The sequence below is a fragment of the Taudactylus pleione genome, unplaced genomic scaffold (assembly GCF_031769625.1).
Source record: "Taudactylus pleione unplaced genomic scaffold, aTauple2 ptg000334l, whole genome shotgun sequence".
NCBI classification, from domain to species: Eukaryota; Metazoa; Chordata; class Amphibia; order Anura; family Myobatrachidae; genus Taudactylus; species Taudactylus pleione.
The window spans coordinates 5,166,949-5,174,341 of NW_028284735.1; the positions used below are offsets into that span (position 1 = coordinate 5,166,949).

The 7,393-nt window shown below is 47.1% G+C and overlaps 1 protein-coding gene across 1 annotated transcript in view; it reads right to left on the reverse strand.

The window, feature by feature from the left end:
- The window catches only part of NLRX1 (NLR family member X1), an 85,494-nt gene extending 81,119 nt beyond the window's left edge, over nt 1-4,375 (reverse strand). The window contains exon 1 of the mRNA XM_088443805.1: nt 4,077-4,375. The gene's annotated coding sequence lies outside the window, so the exon portion shown is untranslated. The remainder of the gene's footprint in view (nt 1-4,076) is intronic.
- Between the last annotated feature and the right edge of the window lie 3,018 nt (nt 4,376-7,393).

A 7,393-nucleotide genomic window follows, 5' to 3' on the forward strand; every position in this document is an offset into this window, starting at 1 on the left:
ACTTACCTAGAAAGACTAGAAGATCTTAATCTGTATAGTTTGGAACAGAGAAGGGAAAGGGGGGACATGATAGAAACTTTCAAATACATGAAGGGTTTTAACAAGGGACAGGGCAGAATTCTTCAAAGGAAGAGATGCACAAGAACACGAGGACATGCACTGAAACTGGAGGGAGGTAGGCTCAGAGGAAATTTGAGGAAAAATTACTTCACAGAAAGAGTAGTGGATAAGTGTCATAGCCTCCCATCAGAGGTGGTTGGAGCTAAAACAGCGGAACAATTTAAACACACTTGGGATAGGCATAAGAATATCCTTGAGAGACGTAAGGAGTAAATAGGGTTGAAGTTGCCTAAAGGATACATGAAAATGGGCAGACTAGATGGGCCAAGTGGTTCTTATCTGCCGTCAAATTCTATGTTTCTATGTTAGTCCTCTGTGTAAACAAGCACCATGACTTTGTGGGCCTTAGCCCTCTGTGTATAAAATAAAAGCACCGTGACTCTGTGGGCCTTAGCCCTTTGTGTATACAAGCACCATGATTTTGTGGGCCTTAGCCCTCTGAGTATAAAATAAAAGCATTGTGACTCCGTGGGCCTCAGCCGTCTGTGTATACAAGCACCGTGACTCCTTGGGCCTTAGCCCTGTGTGTGTCCATAACACACAAGTACTGTGACTCAGTAGTGAGTGGCAATGTTTCATAGATGTGCTTTAAACTGCGGTGCCTGTGCCGCTGCTCTTTCGCATAGTAACCAGCCAGCTCATTGAAGCCTTTAGCCAATAATGGTGAAAACAATACCGTATTGTGAGCTGTGAGGTGGTCTAAATTGACTGTAAATTAATGTTATTGAGGTTAATAATAATAATGTTATTTTAGTTTTTTGGCATTTTTTTGTAAAAAAAATCCAAATCCAAAGCCAGTCACAGCAGGTTTGGCGAATCCAAAGCCAGACGACGAATCGGAGCCAAATCAAAATCCAGCAAAATGGTCCGGCGCACATCCCTAGTTTTAACAAGGTACAGGAGGGAAGTATTCTTCAAAGGAAGAGATGTACAAGAACACAAGGACATGCACTGAGGAAAATTGAGGAAAAATTACTTCACAGAAAGGGTAGTGGGTAAGTAGAATAGCCCCCCATCAGAGGCGGTTGAACAATTAAAACATGCCTGGGATACGTATAAGAATATCCTTAAGAGAGACGTAAGGAGCAAATAGGGTTGAAGCTGCCAAAAGGATAAATAAAAAGGGGCAGACTAAATGGGCCAAGTGGTTTTTATCTGCCGTCAAATTCTATGTTTCTAGTATTTAATGGGTCTATTTATCAAAAGAAATTTGCGGGCTATTACACCAAAACATACATTTTTGGGTTATACCATATACGTACATTACAGGTATGCCTAATGCTGGCCATACACTCTGCAATTATCGGGACGATCCGCCCGATATCGGCGGATCGCCGCGATAATTGCAGCGTGTATGCGGGCGACCGAGGGTTAAATATTGCACGGTCGGGCATGCTGGATTGTCCAGCATGCCCGTCCGATGCGATATTTACCCGGGAAATCGGGCAGTGTATGCCCAGCGCGGTCGACAGACAGACATTTCCTGTGTTCCTTCCTACGGAAGGAACAGGGAAATGTCTCCTCCCCCGGGGGCGGAGCGCGGATGTCGGGCTATACACTGAGATTTCTCTCACAGTGTATGCCGGCGACCTCTGCGGCTGGCAGGCAGCCAGATAAAATGTCTGTCGGTCTGACAGACATTTTATCTGGCAGTGTATGCCCAGCAATAGATGTATCTAAGGGTGGACTGCAGCAGATATTGGAGAAATCGGCTATGGTGGCCCATTTTTTTAGTTCATAAGCAGTCCCCTTAAATTTCTTGGCCCCGGTAGCTAACTTCATCTTTACATGGTGTTAGCCATTCTAGCCTATGGTCTACAGATCGCACAATTTACTGGGAGAGGGATCTGTAGGATTTCTCCCTGGCAATGGTCGCACACACAAGCATGGTCTGATGACCGCACATGTGCAGTGACGTGGCTAGCCCCCATAGCAGCAAGTAAAATGATTGCATTAGCATTTACATTACTTTTACACTTTGTAGGGACCCCCTGTTCCTGACGTGTTTAATGGTACATCCCTGCAATACATAATTTCTTCAAAAGAAAATTAGCTGGTGAAACAGCATATTATTATTATTATTATTATTCTTTATTTATATGGCGCCACAAGTGTTCTGCAGCGCCTTACATAGTACATAAAAATAATAAGTGAACAAAAAACAAACAAGTAACTTACAGTACAGTGAACAACATTATATACATTGCTGCAATAGTGATTCAAACACTCACAGTAAGCAGCAGGGAGTTGGCAGAGACGTGTTAGGTGCCCTTATGAGGAGTAAGGAGCAGAAGAAAGTGTAATGAGAAGCACATGAGGGAAGAGGTCCCTGCTCGTGAGAGCTTACATTCTAAAGCATATAAAATAGTCCAACATTAGGCTCACAGAGATACAGTTGATGATAATTTCAGAAACTTGGAAAAAAAGTCTGCAGAACAATTTGCTTATTATTATTAAGACAAAAAAAGGATTAATCTAACGTGCAGAAAAAATAATATTATGATTATATAACTATATAATTATAATATTATGCAACCGGACAGCATTACAACAGGTCATTTCCAGGGTAAAAAAAAAAGTAAACATAAATGTAATGGTGCATACACACTGGGCGACATCGTAATCGTGCAATCGCTCAGTAATCGTGCACTTTTATATCGGAAACGACCAGCGATGCGTACTCTCGCTGGTCGTTTCCGACACTGTCAATCACCTGAACATGTAGGCCAATCTGCTGATAATGACAGATTGGCATGTTCAGGAATGATGGAGGGTACCTAGACTGAACGACTGATGGTTCCGTGCAGACATTACAGGTGATCAGGAACGACGGTACGATTACGATGTCGTAATCGTACTGTCTTTCCTGATCGCCCAGTGTGTACGCACCGTGAGAGTTCAGATTGCCCATGGAAATCAGAGACATCAGAAAATGACTGCAGAAACATATACCTTCCTGCAAAGTATGTTGGTAGAGTATATGGCATCTGGCTGGATTTACTCATACTGAGATGGGTAGTGTGAGTGCATTGCAGACAGGTAGTGTGATGCATTGCAGACGGTTAGTGTGATTGCATTGCAGACGGGTAGTGTGAGTGCATTGCAGACGGGTAGTGTGAGTGCATTGCAGATGGGTAGTGTGAGTGCATTGCAGACGGGTAGTGTGAGTGCATTGCAGACGGGTAGTGTGAGTGCATTGCAGACGGGTAGTGTGAGTGCATTGCAGACGGGTAGTGTGATTGCATTGCAGACGGGTAGTGTGAGTGCATTGCAGACGGGTAGTGTGAGTGCATTGCAGACGGGTAGTGTGAGTGCATTGCAGACGGGTAGTGTGAGTGCATTGCAGACGGGTAGTGCGATTGCATTGCAGACGGGTAGTGCGAGTGCATTGCAGACGGGTAGTGTGAGTGCATTGCAGACGGGTAGTGTGAGTGCATTGCAGACGGGTAGTGTGATTGCATTGCAGACAATTACAGCTGGTGATGTCCTTATTCCAAAAATCTGCAAACATGACACACTGTACCGGTAGATCCAGGTCTAGAGAAATCTCATGAGAAACACCCAAGGAGACAAAGTAAAACAGGGACACTAATAAAAGATATATATAAGGGGGTTGATTATTTTTGGAACCTATAAACTTGGTCTCATATTTAAAGGGAAAGGTCACTGTAGGAACAGACAGCTGTCACCATTCTTGTCTCAGATCAAAGGATAACAACAGGTTTCTTCAGTACACTTCTTAGAAAACGTCAGAAAACATGTATAATAAATAATTCATCTTATGGAAACTGCAGTTGTCATTATAGAATACCATTAGTGCTAATTTACAAAAAAATAGAAAACTTATTTTCACCAACAGCAATGACAAATATGCGCGGACAAGGAGTCTGAAGGAATTCTGTATACTGTACAACTTCCGTCACAGTGTAAAACACATTACTACAGTATAACATTACCATTCGCTGCCTGTAACCAGTCCCCTGTTCTCTTCTTGCATAGGACAAAACCCACTGAGCGTCTTATAGTGTCTGCAGCTTCCTGTGGCCAGCCCAGTCACAGTGACGCAGTGATCATGTTTCCCTGCCAGCATGCAGACCAAAATTGCCGTGGGCGGGGTGCTTAGAAAACAAAACGAGAAGCGGACAGGACAGGACAGGGCAGGGCATGGCATTTGGAAATAATAGGTGTGGCCTACATGGAGGAACAGTTACGGCACATGCAGAGATTGCAAAAGCAGCGGGTCACACTCACGGTCTTACACACGAACACTGAGAGAAGTAAAATTAAACTGGTGCAGGAGGAGCTATGGTGATGCTATTTCTAAAGTGTTTCTCTAGAACTACATGTACACCATGGCCAAATGCTGCTGGGATTGGGTAAAAAAAATGTTTTCAAACCGAAATCCTCTGGAATTCTGAACGTCTCGGCTCCTGTCAGTCCTTCCTGTGCACGTCCCGGTCTGCGAGTGTGTGACTGACAGCTGTCACCAGGGAGACGTGGGGGGGGGACAGAGGCTACAGCCTTCCTGTATACAGCTGGTCATCCTTGTGCCCCAGCACTAGCTGCACACACTTACTAGGGGTAAAATTAATAAAGTGAGAGTTTTTAGAGGTGCGTTTTAAAAGTGATGTTGCCCATAGCAACCAATCAGATTCTAGCTATTATCTTCCAGACGATGCTAGTTAAATGTTAAGTGGAATGTGATTGGTTGCTATGGGCAACATCACTTTTAAATATACCCCTTTTGTCTAAGGCAAGGGTGGCCAACCCGGACCACGAAAACCTCTAACAGGTCACATTTTCCAGACCACCTAGCTGGTGCACAGTCGTTACTAATACCCCTTTTACACCAAAGTGCCTGGTTTGACCCTGGATTTGGAACACGTTTTAAACCCAGGACAGACCCATTTTACACTGTGGCGCTGACCTGGGGTATGCACCGTTCACACCGGAGCCAGGTCTGCAGGACCCGTCTCTTCCGGTGTTGCAGTGGACGCTTTTAGATTATGTAATCTGCAAGTGCCACTGAAGCCCGGCATTTGGGTAGCAAGCGGAATGACCCGGGTCATTGTGACCCGGCTCGCGCCATTTACACTGCAGGGTGACACAAGAACGACCTGTGCCCAACCCTGCTAGCTGGATCCCTGGGTCACTAGACTCGGGTGGATCCATTTACACTGACAAAAATCCTGCGTTGATGCGCGTTCATGTGCAACAACCCAGGATTTTCTTGCCAGTGTAAAAGGGGTGTTACTGTCACATTTTAAAACGTGGTGCATTTATTTCTAACACACATTGTACAGATACACAGGAGGTCTTGAAAACACGAACCGTTAGGGGTCGTTGAGGACCGGTTTGGCCACTCCTACTCTAAGGACTATTACAAACATGCAATATGAGGATGACAATCCGTTCATATCTATTTATTTATAGTGATTCAATCCAGGACCGGCCAGAGACAAATTTGTTTTGGTAAGCGAATGTAGATTTTGGCACCCCATGGTGTACCTTTGCGTGAGCACAAAAAATGAAGGAGCTGTGGTCTCATGAGAAGAGCTATACTCGCAAGCCACGCTCCCCATATTCGCCACACTGGGGGCATGCCAAGCACTCCTGGAGCTGCTGGGCATGCTCCCAGTCCATCTCTCCAGTGAATAGATGCCATGTCATTTATTCACCAATTGTTCTGCTAAGCAGAGCAGCGGGTGAGAGGGGGCCTCCAGTAGCCCTCTAATTCTACTGTGGGCCACTGCAGCCCGCAGGTGTGATGGTGGGCCAGTGCCCAAAAAGCAGGACTGTCCTGCCAAAATCGGGATGGTTGGGAGGGAGGTGTGTGTGGATGTGTGTTTATATATATATATATATACACGGAATGGCACTGAAATCCCGACGGCTATTTAGCCGCCGGTTCAAATACCACCTACGGAAGCCCGACAGCACGAAATCTTGACAAGCTAATGTAAGTAATGTAACCCTACCCTGCCCGCCCCCCTAACCCACCCATAGTGGTGCCTAACCTCCCCAGGGGTTGACTAACCCTAAGTCCCCCACAGTGGTGCCTAACCCCCGCTCCTGGCACCCTAAACCTAATTCTCCCGGTGGGGTGCCTAACTCTAACCTCCCCCCTGGGGGTGCCTAACCCCACCTCCCCGCATGCTAACACTCCCGGGGGAGGGGCGCCTAACCCTAAATCCCCGGCTTACCCGCATACTTACCATTCGGGATCCTAACGCCGGTATCCTGATGTCCATCGGGACATCGCCGTCGGCATTATGCTTGCGCGGCTGGATAGCGGCGTTGGTATTTCGACTGCCGGCATAATAACTGCATTCCTACATACACATACACACACAAGTCCAACCAATTGTCATGGAAGTGTTAGACCCAGCAGTGATAATTGTCACGAGTGTACTTTCTGTGATAATGCACTGCACCTGGGCTACCTGTGCAGTGCTGAGGCTCCATGTTACAGGCACACAAGTACCAATTTCACCTATATCTTCCCCATCTGCCCTCCATGCTGCTCCAGCCTCAAACCTCAGCTCCCTGCTCAATTTTCCCACAACAGCACAGACAAACAGGTTGGGTATGAATCCTGGCTGTCGGGATGCCACTGTTCAGAATACCGACAGCGGCATCCCGACACCCATAACAACGGCTGGTAAGTATTTTCCCTACTCCTACCCCAACCTTCCCTCCCGGTGCCTAAACCTAACCCCCCTCCCTAGTGCCTATACCTAACCTCCCCCTCCCCGCACCCTAAACCTAAGACCCCCTCCCCACTACCTAAACCTAACCTCCCTCCCAGTGCCTAAACATAACCTCCCCGCACCCTAATCCTAACAGTCCCTCCCCAGTGCCTAACCCTCCCCCTAATGCCTAACCCCGCTACATAACACCTCCCCCTACACCAGTGGCGGACTGGGCCGGGGGGCAGGGTGCCATCTGCCCCCCGGGCCGGTACAGTTGTGCAGCACTAGGGCCGCTGCTGCACTACTGTCGCGTGGTGGGGATAGGGGTTTTCTAGTCCAGTCATCGGACGAGTACCGATGACTGGACCGTAGTATGTTCTTTGCTCCTATTCCACACAGCCGGTGCCGCTGCGGAGGAGCTACTGTGGTGTCGCAAGATGATGACATCATCATCTTGCGACTCGAGTATCTCTCTTCCACATGCTCGTGGACTGGGAAGGGATAGCAGCGCTGGACCATACATGGGTGGGCTGCCTGAGAGTGACATGGCCTCTCTGTGTGTTTGAGAGACTAAAGCCCTG